The sequence below is a fragment of the Molothrus ater genome, chromosome 19 (assembly GCF_012460135.2).
Source record: "Molothrus ater isolate BHLD 08-10-18 breed brown headed cowbird chromosome 19, BPBGC_Mater_1.1, whole genome shotgun sequence".
NCBI classification, from domain to species: domain Eukaryota; kingdom Metazoa; phylum Chordata; class Aves; order Passeriformes; family Icteridae; genus Molothrus; species Molothrus ater.
In genome coordinates, this window is record NC_050496.2 from 855170 (window position 1) to 876013 (window position 20844).

A 20844-nucleotide genomic window follows, 5' to 3' on the forward strand; every position below is an offset into this window, starting at 1 on the left:
AGCAAAAACCACATAAAATTATCAAAGTTCTGCAGCACAAAGGAAATGTCCAAGGCACACAGAGCACGGAGGTTTTGCTCTCCCAGAGAGCTGAGACATTTGAGCACCATCCTTGCAGTGCATGATCCCATCTGCTCCACCAGCACTCTGTCATCTCCAGTGAATCCCCATGTAAAATGATATCAGCATCTAAAAGACCCTGGGCTTTGAAAACACACAGCTTTCCTAAAGCCTGAGCTCCTGATTGCTGCCCTGCAGCCCAAACCATCCCTGAATCCCCACAAAGGGAGGGCAGGGGGCAAACATCAACCACCCCCGTGTTTCACCAAACATCAACCACCCCCCTGTGTTTAGCAAACACCAACCACCTCGTGTTTTACCAAACACCAACCACTCCCTTGTGTTTTACCAAACATCAACCATTCCCCTGCATTTTACCAAACACCAACCACTCCCCTGTGTTTTACCAAACACCAACCACTCCCCTGTGTTTTACCAAATATCAACCATTCCCCCGTGTTTTACCAAATATCAACCATTCCCCCGTGTTTTACCAAACACCAACCACTCCCCTGTGTTTTACCAAATATCAACCATTCCCCTGTGTTTTACCAAATATCAACCACTCCCCTGTGTTTAGCAAACATCAACCACCTCCCTGTGTTTCACCAAACACCAACCACTCCCCTGTGTTTTACCAAACACCAACCACTCCCCTGTGTTTTACCAAATATCAACCACCTCGTGTTTTACCAAACATCAACCACCTCCCTGTGTTTCACCAAACACCAACCACTCCCCTGTGTTTCACCCTCTGCATCTGACCATGCACCCCCCCAACACTGCTCTCTGCCAGACACAAACCCTCCTTATTTCAGAAGTTGTTTGCAATGTTTAAAATTATTGTTCATCAATATTACGGCGCTCAGTATTGTCCATCCTACACCAACACACATTTTCCCAAGGGATGGGAGGCATTCTGTTTGAGCTCCAAGCTTTGCTCAGTTTGCAGTTCAGATATTCACTCTCCTCCCCCTTCCACCCAACTTTCCCAGGTCTGACATCTGCAAAGCCAACAATATTTTGGGGAAACTTTATCTGTCCTGCGTGATTCAGCATACAGGAAGAGCAGGACAATGCTGCCTGCAAGGGCAGGACTGCTCATGTTTGCCTCTCCACCAAAAGAAGTGCTGCAAGTTCCCATCGTTGTCAAGGACAAAGTGATAAGCTTTGGGAAATTGGAGACTTTCCTCTGCCAGCACGGACCAGACCCTCCTTGAAAAACATCCTGGTGAACAAGCTGTAGCTAAATGAGAACAAATGTGAGCAGGAAAATTTTCTGTCATCATTTCAAAGCCCAAGGCACTGCAGTTGGGACTCTGTGTGGAGCCTCTCCTTTCCCATCCCCCTGCCAGGACCCACTGCTGAACCAAAGGGCTGCCCTGGCCATCCTGGAAGAAGCATTTCTCCAGATACAGGTACATAAAAACCATGTTCTGTGATACAGTCAGCTTCCAGGGGAGCAGGGCACTTCACCCACAGCTCAACAAGCACCCAGCCCTTCGATGTCTCAGCTGGGACCTGGAGAATTCTGGAGGGCTCATGGCAGCACCTGGAGGTCTGAGCAGCTGGAATGGGGAGGAAGCACAAGGAGGTTCTGACCCCACTCCCAGCTGAACCAGAAATCCAGCCCAGAAGAGAAACATCCATCCATCCATCCATCCATCCATCCATCCATCCATCCATCCATCCATCCATCCATCCATCCATCCATCCATCCATCCATCCATCATCCATCCATCCACCCACCCATCCATCCCCTGTTGTTGTGACACCCAGGCACAGGGCAGTGCCCAACCTCCCTGCAAATTCAATATTTCTCCCCACTCCAAAGGAAATCCATGTTGGGAAAGGCAGAGTTGAAAATTAGCCCTGGATTTCTAAGGTGAGCACCGAGGAATCCGTGGCTAAGGAATTTCTCAGAGCACTGACCCTCCTCAGGTTCCTTTCCTGACCCACCTGCAGCCCCCCCTGCCCTTCAAGCTGGCAATTCCACATTCTATCACCTCCCATTCAGCTGGCTATGCAAGGAGCAGGCTAAAAAAGGATGGAGAGAGAGCTGGCAGAGGGAGGGAGCAGACGGGGAAGGCAGGCTGGCTGCTGGTGACCTTCCAAAGGACACTCCTGTAGCACAGCCCTGCAGCCACCACTCAGGCAGGCCTCCCTTCAGGGCAGCAGGATCTTCCCCTTTCAGGGCAGCAGGATCTTCTCCTTTCAGGGCAGCAGGATCTTCTCCCTTCAGGACAGCAGGATCTTCCCCTTTCAGGGCAGCAGGATCTTCCCCTTTCAGGGCAGCAGGATCTTCTCCCTTCAGGACAGCAGGATCTTCTCCTTTCAGGGCAGCAGGATCTTCCCCTTTCAGGGCAGCAGGATCTTCCCCTTTCAGGGCAGCAGGATCTTCTCCCTTCAGGGAAGCAGGATCTTCTCCTTTCAGGGCAGCAGGATCTTCTCCTTTCAGGGCAGCAGGATCTTCTCCTTTCAGGGCAGCAGGATCTTCTCCTTTCAGGGCAGCAGGATCTTCTCCTTTCAGGGCAGCAGGATCTTCTCCTTTCAGGGAAGCAGGATCTTCTCCCTTCAGGGCAGCAGGATCTTCTCCCTTCAGGGCAGCAGGATCTTCTCCTTTCAGGGCAGCAGGATCTTCTCCTTTCAGGGCAGCAGGATCTCAAGAAGCACAAGATAAAACCCAGGGCCCACGCCCTGAACTCAGAGTCCCTTAAGCACAGCCCAGGTGGGAGAGGTTTGGAGGTCAGTGCTGGAGGAGAGCTGGGCCAGGAGCTGCTCCATCAGCCCAAAGCCACTGTCACAGCTGTCCCCATCCCTGTCCCTGTGCTGCAGTGCCCAAAGCCACTGTCACAGCTGTCCCCATTCCTGTCCTGCAGTGCCCAAGGCCACTGTCACAGCTGTCCCCAGTGTGTTCCTGTGCTGCAGTGCCCAAAGCCACTGTCACAGCTGTCCCGATCCCTGTCCTGCAGTGCCCAAGGCCACTGTCACAGCTGTCCCCAGCCCTGCCCACGTGTCCTGCAGTGCCCAAAGCCACTGTCACAGCTGTCCCCAGTGTGTCCCTGTCCTGCAGTGCCCAAAGCCACTGTCACAGCTGTCCCCAGCCCTGCCCACGTGTCCTGCAGTGCCCAAAGCCACTGTCACAGCTGTCCCCAGCCCTGCCCACGTGTCCCTGTGCACAGGGCCAGCCACCAGCCAGGCAGGAGGTGCTGGAGCCCAGCAGGAGCTCAGGCAGCCCAACACTCCCCATGGGAAGTGGTCAGTCCCTGCTGCAGGAAGGCAGAGGCACTTCCAGGTCTCCTCTCCTCCCTCTGCCAGGCCATGGCTTTTGCTTTTTTAAATCCCTCTCCTTAGCTCAGGAATCCCTTGGGAAGGGTGACCATCTCCTCCCATGCAGTGGAACAGGTTTTGGAGTTCTGCATACATGACTTTACACTAATTATAAAATCATTGATTGTGGGGGTTGTTTTTTTCTGCTGGTTTTCTTTAAAATGCATAAAAAGTCACATTTGGTTTTGGCAATTCCATCTGTGACCTGCACTCATTCTGTCTGTGGAGTGAGAAACCCAAAAGCCAAACAGAGGAGGCCACGTGAAATTCAGCACTGGAGGAGAGAAGCAGACCTGGGGTTTGATCAGTTCACAGAGTGGTGCTGCTGACCAAAGGTTTCCCTAGAACTGTTGGGATTTTCTGTGGATGGAAACTGATGGATCACTCAATGGCATTTATTGATGAGCAATGCACCTGCAGGCCTGTCCCACTGAGTGACAGAGACTCCAGCCAGCCTTAGGAGAACACAGAGAGCTGAAATCCCAACACAAACCCAATTACAGTGAGGCTGGAGTCCAGAGGAGAGGCCAGGCAGGCTTTCCCTCCCTCCCTCAGGTCCCTGGTGCCTCAGGAGAAGAGCTGGATACCAAAGAAATGAATCACAGAGGGAATGCCAGCCCCTATATGTCCAAACCCCATAACTGCACGGTAATAAGAAAGCAAAGCATTGTTCCAAGTGCCAGGGCTATGAAATGAAGATTGCAACTGATGTAAGCACATCAGAAACCTGAAGAACCTCAGCACCGTGTGCCAGCTGTAATGTCAAGGCAGAGTGAAGAGGGGAAAAATGCAGTAAAAAACACAAAGACAGGAATCCTAATTTGTCTCCTGGCTGCAGCCATGGCAGGTTTTCACAGCCCCTCTGAGGTGTGCAGCTCCCTGTGCCAAAGGCAACACAGGAGTGCCCTCCTGGGCTTCTCCTCCTTCAGCTGCACCCCAATCCCCTGGGCTCCCTGCTCCACAGGGCTGGGACACCACACTGCCTGCTCCACAGGGCTGGGACACCACACTGCCTGCTCCTCAGGGCTGGGACACCACACTGCCTGCTCCTCAGGGCTGGGACACCAGCACTGCCTGCTCTGATGGGCTGGGGCACCACACTGCCTGCTCCACAGGGCTGGGACACCAGCACTGCCTGCTCCACAGGGCTGGGACACCAGCACTGCCTGCTCTGATGGGCTGGGACACCAGCACCCCCTGCTCTGATGGGCTGGGACACCAGCACCCCCTGCTCTGATGGGCTGGGACACCACACTGCCTGCTCCACAGGGCTGGGACACCACACTGCCTGCTCTGATGGGCTGGGACACCACACGGCCTGCTCTGATGGGCTGGGACACCACACTGCCTGCTCTGATGGGCTGGGACACCACACTGCCTGCTCCACAGGGCTGGGACACCACACTGCCTGCTCTGATGGGCTGGGACACCACACTGCCTGCTCCACAGGGCTGGGACACCACACTGCCTGCTCTGATGGGCTGGGACACCACACTGCCTGCTCTGATGGGCTGGGACACCACACTGCCTGCTCTGATGGGCTGGGACACCACACTGCCTGCTCTGATGGGCTGGGACACCACACTGCCTGCTCTGATGGGCTGGGACACCACACTGCCTGCTCCACAGGGCTGGGACACCACACTGCCTGCTCTGATGGGCTGGGACACCACACTGCCTGCTCTGATGGGCTGGGACACCACACTGCCTGCTCTGATGGGCTGGGACACCAGCACCCCCTGCTCTGATGGGCTGGGACACCACACTGCCTGCTCTGATGGGCTGGGACACCACACTGCCTGCTCCACAGGGCTGGGACACCACACTGCCTGCTCTGATGGGCTGGGACACCACACTGCCTGCTCTGATGGGCTCTGCATTTCAGGCAAACACCAAAATCCCTCCCTGCATTTCAGGCAAACACCAAGATCCCTCCCTGCATCTCAGGCAAACACCAAGGTCCCTCCCTGCATCTCAGGCAAACACCAAGGTCCCTCCCTGCGCCATCCCAAATTTAACTGAGGACATTTGATCTCCTCTTTGGCAGAACTTCCTGTAAGCGTTAAAAACCCCAAAAACACAAACTGCTCCAAAAGGGGTCACACCAACTTGCTCCTCTGTGTTCCAGCTGTCTCACTCTTTGCCTCTTTCAATGAACAAGGATCCTGATGGCCCTGGAGGGTCCAGAGGCTCTGCTTGGGCTCCTGCTGGGAAAGTGTCAGGATGTGAACTGGAGGCAGCTTTTTCTAATTGCTGCAGGAATTTTCCTGTTACAATTTCTGTTGGGAATTTTGCAGTTCCTACAGGAATATTCCTGCTGCAATTTCTGTTGGGAATTTTGCAGTTCCTACAGGAATATTCCTGCTGCAATTTCTGTTGGGAATTTTGTAGTTTCTGCAGGAATATTCCTGTTACAAAGGAGAACGCAGCAGAGGGGATCTCACCTGCAGAGCCTCCGGCTCCAGGTGGCCCCAGGACATGTCCCACCCTCCCTGTCCCTGCCCTGCTGGCAGAGGGGCACGGCTGCACAGGGGGCTCTGTCACTGACATCTTTTATGAAAACTCCTTTTGCCAGGGTTTTTCTCTCCTGAGGAGCTGAGAGGCCTCAGGAACGAAATGCAAACAACGGTTATCTGCTGCTGTGGAATGTGGCAGGTGCATCTTTGATTGGTCTCATGTGGTTGTTTCTGCTTGAAGACCAATCACAGCCCAGCTGTGTTGGGACTCTGGCCAGTCACAAGATTTTATTATTCATTCCTTTCCTTGCTAGCCTTCTGATGAAATCCTTTCTTCTATTCTTTAGTGTAGGAATGGAATGGAATGGAATGGAATAGAATAGAATAGAATAGACCAGACCCAGCTCAGAACCAGGAGCAGCCCACACCTTCCCCAAGCAAGCCCTCAGGGCTAACACCTGCCAAAACAAGAGGAACCTGTTTGTTCTGCCACAGGGAACCTTGGCACCTGCTCCAAGGACACCTCCGGGCCCACTGGTTCCGCCCTGCGCCCCCTTCCACGCTGCATTCCCTCTCCTACAATACCTGAGCGTATCTGGGTCACACTTTGTCACCCCCAGGCAGCCCAGGACACTCCACCCTCTCCCAGGCAGGTCCAGGAGCAGCAGATGGTGCCTGGGGAATGCCTGGAGGTGACCCAGAACCATCCAAGGGTGTCAGCTGTGGGAGCCTCAGCGGCTCATCCCGAGCAGCACCGGGGAAACAAACCCTGCTATCAATCCCAGCTCACACAGCTATTAGTTAAGAGTTGTTATTTTAAAAGCACACACTGAGAAGTTTCCCCTTCTCCAGCTGCTTATTTTGTTTGATTCGAACAAAACCCATGGCCATTAATTTTAGCTGTACTTAATTGAATAATTTCTCTGGGGAACAGCTCAGGGACAGTTTCAAGGCAGGCTCTTTCCAAGAGCCATTACCAATTGGCATCTAGCACAGCCCCAGTGTGCCAACCAAAACAGCACTTTTGGATGTTACTGGAACTGCTCTCAGCCCAGATGTGTTGAGAACTCGCAGTGATACAAGGCAGGCAAGAACCATACTCACATGATATGGCACTGCCTTCCTCCCCCCGTTATCTGCCAGGAGATAAAAGCCTCCTTCCATGCAAGTGTTCGAGTGTGAAGCCATTTGTTCCTCCCCTTTGCCCCCAGCCAATGACCCCTCCTTTCCCTCAGTGTGTTTAAGGCAGTGCAGTCACCTGAGATCAAACAGAGCTTCAGAACAAAAATGTTCCTGTAAGAATCATAAATAAATATATTCCTTTATTTATCATACAGGAACTATATGAACTATATGAACTATAGTTCATATAGTTCCTGTATGATAAATAAAGGAACTATAAACATTATAAATAAATAGAAACAAATATTTATATTTATTTATATTTAAATAAGGAACTATAAACATTATAAATAAATATAAGTAAATATAAATAAATAAAATTATATAAGTAAATATAAATAAATATAAGTAAATATAAATAAATATAAGTAAATATAAATAAATATAAATAACTATAAATAAATATAAATAAATATAAATAAAAATAAATAAAAATAAATGCCTCCAGTTCACAGCAGTGGCTGAAGTCCCCAGTGCCACACACCAGGGCTCTGTTCTGGGCTCTCCAAGCCCACAGCACTCACTGGGCTGTCTGCACTTGTCATTAACATTTATTTCTATTCAAACCCCAAATCCAAGTGCCCCAGCACAACCCAAACTTCCAGCACAATCTTCAAGTTATAGGGACAATGCCACCAAATTATTTTCCTACAGACATGGCTCTGGGAAAAAGCAAGGAAATCCTGCTAATAGATAAAATAGCCATAAAATCTGCATGTCTGGGAAAGCCTGGAGCACTGGGAGGCTGCAAGGCCACTGCCATGGCTCTAACAAATAAATCCCTGCCAAGCCAAACACTTCTCCTGCTTCAATCTGTTTGTGCTCTGCAAACTTACAGCAGAAAATGAAAGCACAGAAGCTGCTTCAGACTCCACATTTGTTTGTTTTCCCTTTATCCAAAATCTAAGCAGGATTTGTTAAAACACTGCCTTCAGAAACTGTTGGTAGCACTCACCCCAGCTTTCCTCTAGCAAGTCTCATTTTCCCCAAGTTTTTACACCATTGCAGCCCTTTTCCATAGGTATCAACAGCTTTCATTACAAATACACATCAGTTGCCACAATTTCCTAAGATGGTTTAGCAAATCCCCATAAAACACAGTTTTGGCTGCTGAACACCTGCTGAGGTTTCCAGTCCATTTCACAGAGAAAGAAACCAACAAACACCCACAAAAATACCAAAATATCTACAACCAAAACAACCAACAGCGAAACAAAAAGACAAAAAGGAAAAACCAACAACCAACACCACAACAAAAACACAAAGGAAAAAACCAACAACCAAAACAACCAATACCACAACAAAACCACAAAAGAAATGTCCAAAAGAGCTATGTTATACCCCACAAAACACTATTTGGCTACTAAACACCCTAAGCTGAGGTTTCCAGTCCATTTCACAAAGCAAAGAAAACTAAAATCCCCACGAAAACACCAAAACAAAAATATTTTAAAAAAATTAAAAACCAGTGTTACACTCCATGGAGCTGTTGCCACTTTTAAGATCTCCTTGGCAATTCCTGCTCCTACACTTCATGAAAGGTGAACCCACCCCAGGAACATAACGCAATCCTTGTGGGTACCAACAAGCCAGGCTTTAGTTCATGGAGGAAAACAGAAAATGCAGCAGTGGGCAGAGCTCCTGACCCACCCTGGTCACCTCCAGCCAGCTCTCCACCAGATAAAAACCAATTAAACCAATTCTCACCGGCTGGCTCGGGGCCAGAACCCCAAAGAAAGGCACTCTGGCATTGCTGGGGTGTCCAGCAGGCTGAGCAGGATTTTAACTCATCCCTGCTGAAATGAAGGAAAACTCAACCCAAAGAGCAGCACCACACCATCCCCATTGCAAGGCCATGCCCACAAAAATGCCCCACATTTTTCACATTTAGGAGCTCCAAAGCAGGGAAATTTCACTGCTGCCACAGCCCCTGCAATGGGGAATTATCCAACAACTGCAGGCTGAGTGCTCTTGGTCTCAGTGCAGATTAAAGGAGATTGGCAAAAATGAGCAGCAATGCTGAGCAGAGGAGCAGGATAGGGGTGATGCTGAGTGTAGGGGCTCAGGGTGAGGAGCAGGGGTGATGCTGAGTGCAGGGATCAGAGTGAGGAGCAGGGGTGATGCTGACCCCAGGCTCGGAGTGAGGAGCAGGGGTGATGCTGATTCCAGGATCAGAGTGAGGAGCAGGGGTGATGCTGATTCCAGGGGCTCAGAGTGAGGAGCAGGGGTGATGCTGATTCCAGGCTCAGAGTGAGGAGCAGGGGTGATGCTGATTCCAGGCTCAGAGTGAGGAGCAGGGGTGATGCTGAGTGTAGGGGCTCAGGGTGAGGAGCAGGGGTGATGCTGAGTGCAGGGATCAGAGTGAGGAGCAGGGGTGATGCTGATTCCAGGGGCTCAGAGTGAGGAGCAGGGGTGATGCTGAGTGCAGGGATCAGGGTGAGGAGCAGGGGTGATGCTGAGTGCAGGGGCTCAGGGTGAGGAGCAGGGGTGATGCTGAGTGCAGGGATCAGAGTGAGGAGCAGGGGTGATGCTGAGTGCAGGGGCTCAGGGTGAGGAGCAGGGGTGATGCTGAGTGCAGGGGCTCAGGGTGAGGAGCAGGGGTGATGCTGACCCCAGGCTCAGGGTGAGGAGCAGGGGTGATGCTGATCCCAGGGGCTCAGGGTGAGGAGCAGGGGTGATGCTGACCCCAGGCTCAGGGTGAGGAGCAGGGGTGATGCTGATTCCAGGCTCAGAGTGAGGAGCAGGGGTGATGCTGACCCCAGGCTCAGGGTGAGGAGCAGGGGTGATGCTGAGTGCAGGGGCTCAGGGTGAGGAGCAGGGGTGATGCTGATTCCAGGGGCTCAGGGTGAGGAGCAGGGGTGATGCTGAGTGCAGGGGCTCAGGGTGAGGAGCAGGGGTGATGCTGATTCCAGGCTCAGGGTGAGGAGCAGGGGTGATGCTGATTCCAGGATCAGAGTGAGGAGCAGGGGTGATGCTGATTCCAGGGGCTCAGGGTGAGGAGCAGGGGTGATGCTGAGTGCAGGGATCAGGGTGAGGAGCAGGGGTGATGCTGATTCCAGGGGCTCAGGGTGAGGAGCAGGGGTGATGCTGAGTGCAGGGATGAGGGTGAGGAGCAGGGGTGATGCTGACCCCAGGATCAGAGTGAGGAGCAGGGGTGATGCTGAGTGCAGGGATCAGAGTGAGGAGCAGGGGTGATGCTGATTCCAGGGGCTCAGGGTGAGGAGCAGGGGTGATGCTGAGTGCAGGGATCAGGGTGAGGAGCAGGGGTGATGCTGATTCCAGGCTCAGGGTGAGGAGCAGGGGTGATGCTGATTCCAGGGGCTCAGGGTGAGGAGCAGGGGTGATGCTGATTCCAGGGGCTCAGGGTGAGGAGCAGGGGTGATGCTGAGTGCAGGGATCAGAGTGAGGAGCAGGGGTGATGCTGATTCCAGGGGCTCAGAGTGAGGAGCAGGGGTGATGCTGATTCCAGGGGCTCAGGGTGAGGAGCAGGGGTGATGCTGATTCCAGGGGCTCAGGGTGAGGAGCAGGGGTGATGCTGACCCCAGGCTCAGGGTGAGGAGCAGGGGTGATGCTGATTCCAGGGGCTCAGGGTGAGGAGCAGGGATGATGCTGAGTGCAGGGGCTCAGGGTGAGGAGCAGGGGTGATGCTGATTCCAGGGGCTCAGGGTGAGGAGCAGGGGTGATGCTGACCCCAGGCTCAGGGTGAGGAGCAGGGGTGATGCTGATTCCAGGGGCTCAGGGTGAGGAGCAGGGGTGATGCTGATTCCAGGGGCTCAGGGTGAGGAGCAGGGGTGATGCTGATTCCAGGGGCTCAGAGTGAGGTGTGCCCCCCTCCCTGCCAGCCTCACTCACCTGCAGAGCAGGCAGTGCCCCTGTCCCCTGGCACACACACCAGGACCAGCAGCCATCACATCCAGAGGGCTCCTGTGGTGGCCAAGCCAGGACAGAGCTCGTGCCCTTCTACCCTCACCCTTCAAAGGAAGAGGGGGCTTGGTGTTTCTTTTCCTTCTCCCTTTTTTTGAAATGAAAATGCACTTTAGAGATCCAAGGGGCACGTCTCCCAGCCAGCCCAGCCTGACCCTACAAACTGTGTCTGGAAAAGTGACCCAGCCACAGTGAGCCCCCCACTACCCTCTGCAGAACCCCACCATCAGGCAGGAGAGATGCAAAATTCAGGGTAAAACATTCCCAGGCCCAGTCCTGGCTCTGATCACGGGAAGGATGCCACCAGCCCCAGAACCCACACAGCTCCTGCAGTGCTGGGAGAGCACACAACCTTCTGAACACCCTCAGTGTACAGGCAGGGGAGATGCCACCCTGCAGCCCCTTCCCACGTGTGGCAAACCAGTGACAAGCACAGCAGAAGAGGTCCCCAGGCCAGCAGGAGAGATCTTCCCCACCAGCCCAACCCTTGCACTGACAGGAGCTCCAGGAAAGTTCCCCAAAACCAGGCTCAGAATGCCCCAACAGCTCTGCCAAGTGCTGAAAGCTGATTGCCCCAGATCCTGCAGCTCTGCCCATCATCTCTGCACACCCACAGCTAAACGTCTCCTAAAGCACCTCAGCCTCACCTGGGCACTGAGGGACTGCTGCACTCTGCTCAGGAGATGTGAGCAGAGGAAAGGCAGAGCCCTGGAGCAGGGGGAGGTCAGGCCTGCAGAACTCGAGTGCCATTTTAATAAACACTGGCCTTGGGCAGCAGCCAGCAGAGCAGCAGAGTGCTCAGCACAAGAGCTTCACGCTGTGGACAGCTGCAGGGCATTATCCTCTTGGATCACAAAGGAGGAGGAAAGCCACTTCAGAATTGGGCTATCAATCATGGGAGGAACCAGCAAACTTGCAAGTGCTTCATGGTTACAGTATTGAAAGCAGCTGATAAAGCTAAGGTCAGCCCAGGCATCTGGGACTAATCTCCAGCTGACACCCCTCATCAAGCTCTGCTGGAATCAGTGATAAATTGAGTAAATTAGCAAGAGGAATACATCCCCTAACACACGCTCAGAGCCGGGCACACAGCAGGAGCTGCGTGCCCTGCAGGGATGGCACTCCCTGGATCTCGCTGCCATCAGTGTCCTGCCTGCCCAGCCACCTGCCCAGGAGACCGGCAGGCCAAAAGCAGAGAGACATCTCCAGAGCCCAACAATACAGCTCAAAAATATTCCACTCCCAGCCTTCAGGCATGGAACAAGTCCTGAGTACTGGGAGAAGTGGTTAAAACAACAGAAAGGGTGCAAGGAGAACTTCCACAGATAACATGACCTCGAGTCCACGCATCCCCAGCAGCCTCAGCCCATGATTTTCTTTCTTCCCACTTCCTTCCACCAAGAGCTGGGCCAACTTTCCACATGCCCTGCCATGGATTTTCTGCAGATGTGGCTGAACTCTGGGTGTTTGGGGTGGCTGTGTGCCCGTGGGCTCTGCAGAGCAGGAGGGGCTGCAGCACAGAGGGAGCCCTGCCCTGTGATTTTCCCCTGGGCACAGGGGCAGGACCACAAGGGATTCACTGCTGAGGGTGAATTCACCCAGCGGAGGGGCTGGGGACACCTGAGTGCTGAGCCCTGCCCTGATCTCCACGCTGGGCTCCTGAGCTGCAGTGTGACAAAGCCCAGGGCAGGAAGGAAAGCTCCCTTTATCAAACTGCACAAACATGGGGTTTATCAAACGCAGAGATTGCTGGGGCTCCTTGTGCCTCCCCTGCCAGCGTGAGCAGGGCTGCTGCCTCCATGGCTCTCAGTGCATGGGAACGAGGGAGAACAGGACCTGATTCAACACCAAACAACACCTTATTGGACAAAATACATTGCTTCCAGTGAGAAATTAGTTTTAAAGTGAATATATACATGGCAAAAAATCAACTCCTCGTTCTGTGGGTGTAATCTCAAAGTTGTTTTTTCTGATGACTCAGTTTAGGGCATCCTGCTTTAAAAAAAAGATACACTGATACTACAAAAGGCAGTTTTAGCCCAGGGTTTTCATTTTTTTCCTGATTTTTATCTAGGAAAAACATAAGCCATTTTGGTCATTTGCTAAACCTGCTTTTTTAGCACACTTGTACTCATCTGTTTTTCCACAGCCTGGAATAAAGGCAGAGACCTTTCTGAACAGAACAAATTCCAAATATCTGAGTGTCCAGAACGTGCCTGAGCTCCAGCAAAGTCACTGCTCTGCAGAGGCTTCCTGAGCCCCATCAGAACAGGACACCAACAGGATCAGCAGTCCCAAATAAAGAGCCACAGGCTTTTTACAAGCCCAGTTTTAATAAATGCCAATAAACCCCCTGGTATTTCCTCAGGCAGCTTGAGAATGACCTGCCCTGCAAGGTCTGCCCTCTCTACCTTTGAGGCTATGGTCTCAATTTTAAGACATCTGGTAGTACAGACTCCTCATGTTTGCCCTTCCCATATGGGCAGGGAGAAAGTTCTGGATGTTTTCATCATTTCTCTGAGAGGACAATGAACTCTTGCTGCATTGTTTCCAGCCCAAATAATTCTGAAACCCAAATGGGCATTCAGGGGCAGATGCATTGTACAAATCCTCGCCAGCACAAAGGATCACATTCAATGGCTTGGCTGAGGCCATTGTGTTTCTCTCGTTAAAATGATGGTTTGGACATTAAACACCACCATGACACCCTTCTCCAGTCCAGTCAGGACCTTGTAGCCTGCTCAGACCTTTCCCCTGCAGTGGGGATGCTGGTGAACAAACCTGCACCACCTGGGCCTTCCTCCAGCCCCTGGAACCTGGGAGAATTCCACAATCAGGACAACTGCCAGTTTGTCAGCTCAGAAAACAGGAGCCACCATCCTCAGCTGTGAAAATCAGGGAAATGTGGTCACCTCCAAGGGAGGGCCTGCAGCTGTCCCCACACTCCCCAGGTTTCAGCAGGAGCAAGACCCAAACCACCCTTTACCCTGCGCTGCTGGCATGGAAATGCAGAATTTGGTTACTGACATCCTGTAAAACCTTGGGAAGCCCCAGTACAGGCAGTGCCAGGTGCTCCAAAAGCCACAGGGAACTCACAGCCCGGCCACTCTCCCAAGTGTCCTGATTTTGAAGTTTCACATCCCCAGCAGTATTTCAAGTATTTCAGATGTTGGGTTCGGGGCCTCAGCCTTAAATTATTTTTTTTCAAACCCTCTTAAAACGCATTTAATCCTTTGTTTTCTTTCCGAGGAGAAAGGTTTCACATCTGGACTGTCAACCTGCATTCCAGAGCATTAGCCTGGCAAACCAAAGCAGCTGAGCTGTAAATCTCCCAGCAGAGACCTTGTCATGGAAATCGAACCTCAGCATTCACTTGGGCCCAGCTCGGTGAGAAAGCCAACACAAAAAGCCAAAACAATGCAGGCAGCCCCAAGACAAGCCTGGAAATGAATCCTGAGAGAGCAAACCAACCTCAGCTAACACCTCAGAGTGGAGCAGCATCACCCACCCGGGTCTGATCCCAAGCTGACACCCAGAGCCCACTGAAGGCAGCTCACACAGCTGAATTTGGCCCCATTTTCTACAGCCAGCACCTGATTTCATTAGCAAAATGCAGTTTCCAACCATGAGAGCCGAGTGCTCAGTGCTGCCAGCTCCCCTGGGCTCCACTCTGCTGTGTACCCGTGTGGGGACACGAGCAGGGAGGCAGAAAGCAACAAGTTGAGCTCCAAAGGTTTCAATTCCTCCAGCCAGATTTCAAGAGAAATCCAAGTGCCAGCGCTGCAATATGCAGATCTGATTCAGAGACAAAAAGGTGCAGAACAGTAAAAAAACCAAAAAATAAAAGTATCAAAGTCACCCAGGACAGCAGCATGTTACCAAGTGTCTCAGCTAAGGCCATAAAAAAGTGTTAATGTAACATTTTTTGATCATTGCAGCATATATTTGTTAAGTTTTTAGACTTAAAAGTTAGCTGCTAAGAAGAAATCAATTTCTGCCAATAATTTGTTTCCTTTAGAGGGTGAGCAGTTTTGGAAAAAGACAACCTGAGGTTAATTCAGCTCTGGAACAACCTGGAAGAAAGGCCTGGCTGATGCACAGAAGATGCTGAGCACCAGGCTGTGCTTGGTTCAGTGCCCTGTCAGCACTCACTTCCCAGATATCCCACAGCCCAACTCCATTACTTCTCATACTTTATATACCAAAGCACTTGATGAAACCTCCCTTCCTCCCAAACACACAATGCAGGGCTCTGTGTGCTGTGCTCTCAGGATTTTTGGGTTCCTCCAGCTCTGGCTCCCTGTGCCTCAGCCCCCCAGGAATGGATCCATCACTGCTGAGCACCACAGCTGAGTCCTCCCTTCCCAAACTGCAGCAACACTCCTCATAATCAGCTCTGCTGAGCTAACAGCACAAAACCAGAACCCTCTGCTGCTGCAGGAGATCCAACTGCACAAACACTCCTCACAATCAGCTCTGCTGAGCTTACAGCACAAAACCAGAACCCTCTGCTGCTGCAGGAGATCCAACTGCACAAACACTCCTCACAATCAGCTCTGCTGAGCTTACAGCACAAAACCAGAACCCTCTGCTGCTGCAGGAGATCCAACTGCAGCAACACTCCTCATAATCAGCTCTGCTGAGTTAACAGAACAACCAGAACCCTCTGCTGCTGCAGGAGACCCCCTCACCTGGGCACAGGCACCCCTGGCCCAGCCTGCAGGCACAGGGTCACTCCATCCTCACCCAGTCCCTGCCGGCTGCTCCCTGAACAGGGAGGAAAGCACAGCAAGGCTTTCTCAGGCTGACAGGGTGTGTGTGTGTGCACCTGGACAGCCAAATCTCCGTGTGGGAGCACCCTGTGATCCCCCACGCTGCTGTCAGCATCCTGAGCCCCCTCAGCACCTTCCTCTGCTCTCTCTGAGTCTTTCTGCTCTCACCACCAGCTTCTGGTGCTTCTCTCTCCAAGGCTCCTCCATTCCCTTGGCCACAGGAGGAGATGCTGCTGGAATCAGGGCCAGCCTGAGCCAAGCCCAGGGAGCCACCAGAGCAGCATCCCCAGCATCTCCTCCTGGGCTGCCACCATCCTGGGGCAGAGCCCCCACCAAAAGGGAGCTCATTTTCTGCTGGCTGTGGGCTGAGGTAATGGCTCTGAGCTTTCACAGGGCACTGCACACTGGCTACAATGCAACCCTTTGAAGTCCAGCAAGAAAAAAAATAAAATAAAGAGGGTTTTGTTGGGTTTGTGTGGGGTTTTTTACCCCCTTTCTTTTTTTTTCTGAACGATGTGATACAAACCAGCTTGATACACAAATTAGAGGTGATCTCATCAGGCCATTAGGACTAAAGCAAGACCATCACTTGGGAGGGGATGTGCTGGCCAGATAGCCCTGATTGGCCTGTGAGCAGCATTTCTGTGGGGCTACAAATGCAGCCTTCATTACACAGGCAAGGCATGGCTCCCAGCTTTCAATCCAGCCCTGCAAACACATTGAAAAGTGGATTTGGGAGCAGCTCCCAGCCCAGGCACGGAGCAGGGCCAGCCCTGCCACCTCCCAGGATAGAAGGAAATGACCTGCAGACATCACATGCCTGCCTGATTCCCACCAAACACAGCCTGGGACACGGGGCAGGGCCTGGGAGCAGCCAGGAAAGGCACTTGAGAATTCCCCAAGAATGATAAAATGAGGTTTAGAGGCTCTTGCCTTTCATTTCTCATAAACTGGGACCCCAGCACATCTCTCGAGCTCCTTGGATTTCTTTGTTGTCAAGCTAACAATGCTTGAAAGCGAGGAAAGTCTCATTTCTGGGATGTTTCTGTTTTCAATCCAGCAGCAGAACTATTTATTTTCCTAGCAGTGATGGAATTAAACAATTTGTCTTTGAAAACTCTCTAAGCCTTCACCGTGACATCCCCCCATCTGCTTTTGAGATTAAGGTACTTTGATTTTTACCAGCTAAAGGTTTATGAACTGCTGTATAAACCCAATTACTCTCATAGTAAATTATGTAAAGCTTACATGTTATTTTTTAAATTTTCCCCCATGGAGTACTCTGGAGATTCAGAACAGGAAAGGCTCACTGAGGCATTCTGAATTAAAAACGTGTAACAGGGAAAGCCACAGAGCTTCCAGAAACTCAGAATAAAAAAGGAAAAAACCTCAACATCATTGAGTGAGGATGAGAGACACCCCAAGAGAGGCTGTTCAGGGGAGGACTGTTAAAAAGCAAGGAAAAAAACCCCTCTATTTCAGTGGGAGGGAGTTCTTTAAAAACAGATTAAGTTTCATCTGAGGTAGAATTTATTCCTCAGGCGCTCTCTGCCTCTCTTCCTGATTGAAACCAGGGATGGGAGAGATCCTGGTGTGCTCACTTTGGGGAGCAGCAGAAAGCACAGGGTGGGCAGTTTGATTGGAAGGAGAATCCCAACATGGTTTGGGTTGGAAAGGGGACCTTAAAGCCCCTCCAGTGCCACCCCTGCCATGGCAGGGACACCTCCCACTGTCCCAGGTGCTCCCAGCCCCAGTGTCCAGCCTGGCCTTGGGCACTGCCAGGGATCCAGGGCAGCCCCAGCTGTGCCAGGGCCTGCCCACCCTGCCTGGGACAATTCCCAATTCCCAGTATCCCATCCAGCCCTGCCCTGTGTCACTGAACCATTCCCTCGTCCTGTCCCTCCATCTCTCAGGCACAGCCACTCCCCATCCTTCCTGTGGGCTCCCTTCAGGCACTGGAAAACTGCAATCAGCTCACCCCAAAGCTTCTGTCCTGCAAGGGGAGCATTAACCAGGAGAGAGCCCTGAGAGCACTGACTGCCCCAGCAGAGCACAGAACCCCAAAGGGAACATTAACCAGGGGGGAGCCCCAAGAGCACTGACTGCCCCAGCAGAGCACAGAACCCCAAAGCTTCTGTCCCCCAAAGGGAACAATTAACCAGGAGAGAGCCCCGAGAGCACTGACTGCCCCAGCAGAGCACAGAACCCCAAAGCTTCTGTCCCCCAAAGGGAACAATTAACCAGGAGAGAGCCCCGAGAGCACTGACTGCCCCAGCAGAGCACAGAACCCCAAACTGCTCCTTCCTGCAGGGCTGGGATGTCCCTGGAGCTCAGCAGACGCCCAAGGATCCCTGCAGGAGGAATGCCCTGGGACAGCCCTGGGACTGTCCCGTTCGGGTTCCTCTCTCCTGGGCTCCAGCTTGCTCCAGGACACAAACCAAGCGCTCCAAGGTTTGTTTTGCAGCACAAACTGAGCTGAATGCAGGTCCCTGTTGCACAAGGCCAGGGGCTGTGCCAAACACGCCTCCCTCAGCCCCAGAGCCCCAGGGACCCCCCAGCCCAGCCTCCCTCAGACCCCAATTCGTTCCGGGAGGTGCTGCCCATGCCTCCCCTTTGTCTGCCCTGCTCACAGGGCTGTTCTAACACAGGAGGGAGCTTTAACAAATCACTGCCGTGGCAGTGTCAAGCTGTCAACATGACCACAAGCCCAGTGTGGTTGTGAAAGGGCTGAGCTGTGAGAGCCTCAAGCCAGGAGCTTGTCAGGAGCCCCAGACCCAGCAGTGCCGGGCAGGAAACCATTGAGCAGCACTGTGCCCTCAATAAACCTGATACAGAGCAGCAGGAAGGAAGAACACTCAAAGATTCCTGAAGAAGAAAATAAAATGCTTCTGAGCTCCAGCCACAGGGAGATTTGAGAGCTGGAATGTCTACAAAGTTTGGTTTAGCTACTTAAACTTTACCAAAAGTGTGAAATAAGCTGTGTTCTACCTGGGAAGGGAATCCCACCTCAGGGAACATTCAGCTGCAGGAGTTTTACAAAGGAGTTTTACAAAGGAGTTTTACAAAGGACCCAGCCCTGGTGTGATGGTGCTCAGGGCAGCTGGGCAGTGACAGCACCCCCAGAGCTCCTGCAGGACACACAGACACACTGAAAACATTCAAATACTGCCACCAGAGCAAGGGGAAACAGGAACTAAAAGTGTTAGAGATGGCAAACTAAGAGAGGACTCGCCCTCTTCTTTTATTTTCAGGGGTTTTTCCCTTTTGGAGAAGAGCAGGAAAGTCATTTCCTTACACAAGATGTTTTAATTCACATTTTCCTTCTGACATCTCCTTCACAGGCCCACCAAAACAACCCGGGGGAAAGGTCAGGCACAGCTCTACATTAAGCAGCAAGGAAAAACAAGGCACATCCCACGCTGAGGACACGCTAATGGCCCTTCGGAGTCAACACTTCCCTAATTCACTTTTAAGACTTTCAGTTGCAAATTTTTTATTCAGCTTTCACAGCACAAATAGCCACAAGAAAGCCACGCAAAGCCCCAACTCGCCACGTCAGGATTATTTGATATGAAGGTCACTTCCTCCAGCCCCAACCCAACTCCTTCAAACCCATTAAAAGACACAAGGAAAAAGGACAAGGAGCATTTGTATCGATTTTAGGATATGAGACACAGGTCAAACACCGAGTGCACAAAAATAATTCCTGCTTCTAGAGGAACAGAAAAGCACTAAACACTCAGAGGTGCCCTGTGCTGGCATCTGTGGGGTGCACCAGTTAATTTATGAAGACAGAGTAACGTGCCCACAGACCCTCCAGCGTTAAGGCAATTGTGACCTCTCCAGGTTGGCTGCCAGTGTGATAGAGGTCCAAAAGAAATCACCCTGTTCTGCTGGGAAAGAACAATAAATCGGCTTCCTCGAATACAGTGGTTAAAGAATCCGAGTTCCTGACCCTGAATGTTTCCCTAGTAGGATGCTGTGCTGGAGGGAACAATCAGGATGACATTTGCTGAAAAGTGGGGGATTTATGGCATAATAGGTTGCACATATGTGCCAAAAGAGAAAAGAAACCCCTTAAATCCGAGCAAATCAAGATTAATTAGCTATTAAAATAGCTGGGAGAGCACGGTGCAGTACAGGTGGTAGAGCACAGCAGCTCCTCTCCCTGCACAGTCACTGCAGTTGTTTGGGGTCACGCCGAGCGTGGATCCGCGAGCGCACTCGCACTGGGAAAAGCCAGGATTGCTTCCCTCTGTCAGCTCCTGCTCCCTGCAGCTGCCCACGTTTGCACCTTCACAAACAAACCTCAGGCAGCCCTTTGATAGGAAGTGCCCCGAAGTGAGGAGGAAAATCCCCTTTTGCCTGGCTTTGATCAGCAGGACAGGCTGAGAGCGCTGGGCTGTTTGGACAAGGCTGCCGCTGTGCTGAGGAGAGGCCACGCTGCTCACAGCCACCTCCCCAGTCCAGAACATCCCCTCCAGCTCTCCCCCTTCCTCCAGCACGGTGCCTTTGTGTTTCCTGGCTGCTAATTGCAATTACAGGTGTCCCAAAGGCTGACAGATCTCATGTCTGAAATGGCAGCGCCGTGCTGGGACTGTGCGCGCCCAGCAGCACAAAGCAAACCCTGCTCCCCAGGAACCACAACAGCAAAAAACAAACCCTGTGAGCAAACCCTGCTCCCCAGGAACCACAACAGCAAAAAACAAACCCTGTGAGCAAACCCTGCTCCCCAGAAATCACAGCAGCACAAAGCAAACCCTGTGAGCAAACCCTGCTCCCCAGGAACCACAGCAGCCCCACTCCTGTCCCTCCCCACCACCCCAGCAATGCCAACAGGTCAATACCCCACAATCTGCTCACTTTCCCTCCTAATCCTGCTTTTAAGCAAGGCTGTGCTCGCAGGAGATCTCAGCAGTGCATCCCCAAGGTCATGGAGAGCCTGAGGTGGAGCAGCTCCTGCTGGGTTTGTACAAGGAACAGCCAGGGCTGCCCAGGCAGGGGAACCACTTCCAATGAGCCAGGCTCCCTGCACAGCAAACCTGCCCTGCTGTGTCCCTGCACAGCAAACCTGCCCGGGCTGTGTCCCTGCACAGCAAACCTGCCCTGGCTGTGTCCCT

At 52.2% G+C, this 20844-nt stretch overlaps 1 protein-coding gene across 2 annotated transcripts in view; it reads right to left on the reverse strand.

Moving 5' to 3' along the window:
* The window catches only part of STX8 (syntaxin 8), an 84325-nt gene that overhangs the window by 30347 nt on the left and 33134 nt on the right, over positions 1-20844 (reverse strand). The gene's annotated exons all lie outside the window — the stretch shown is intronic.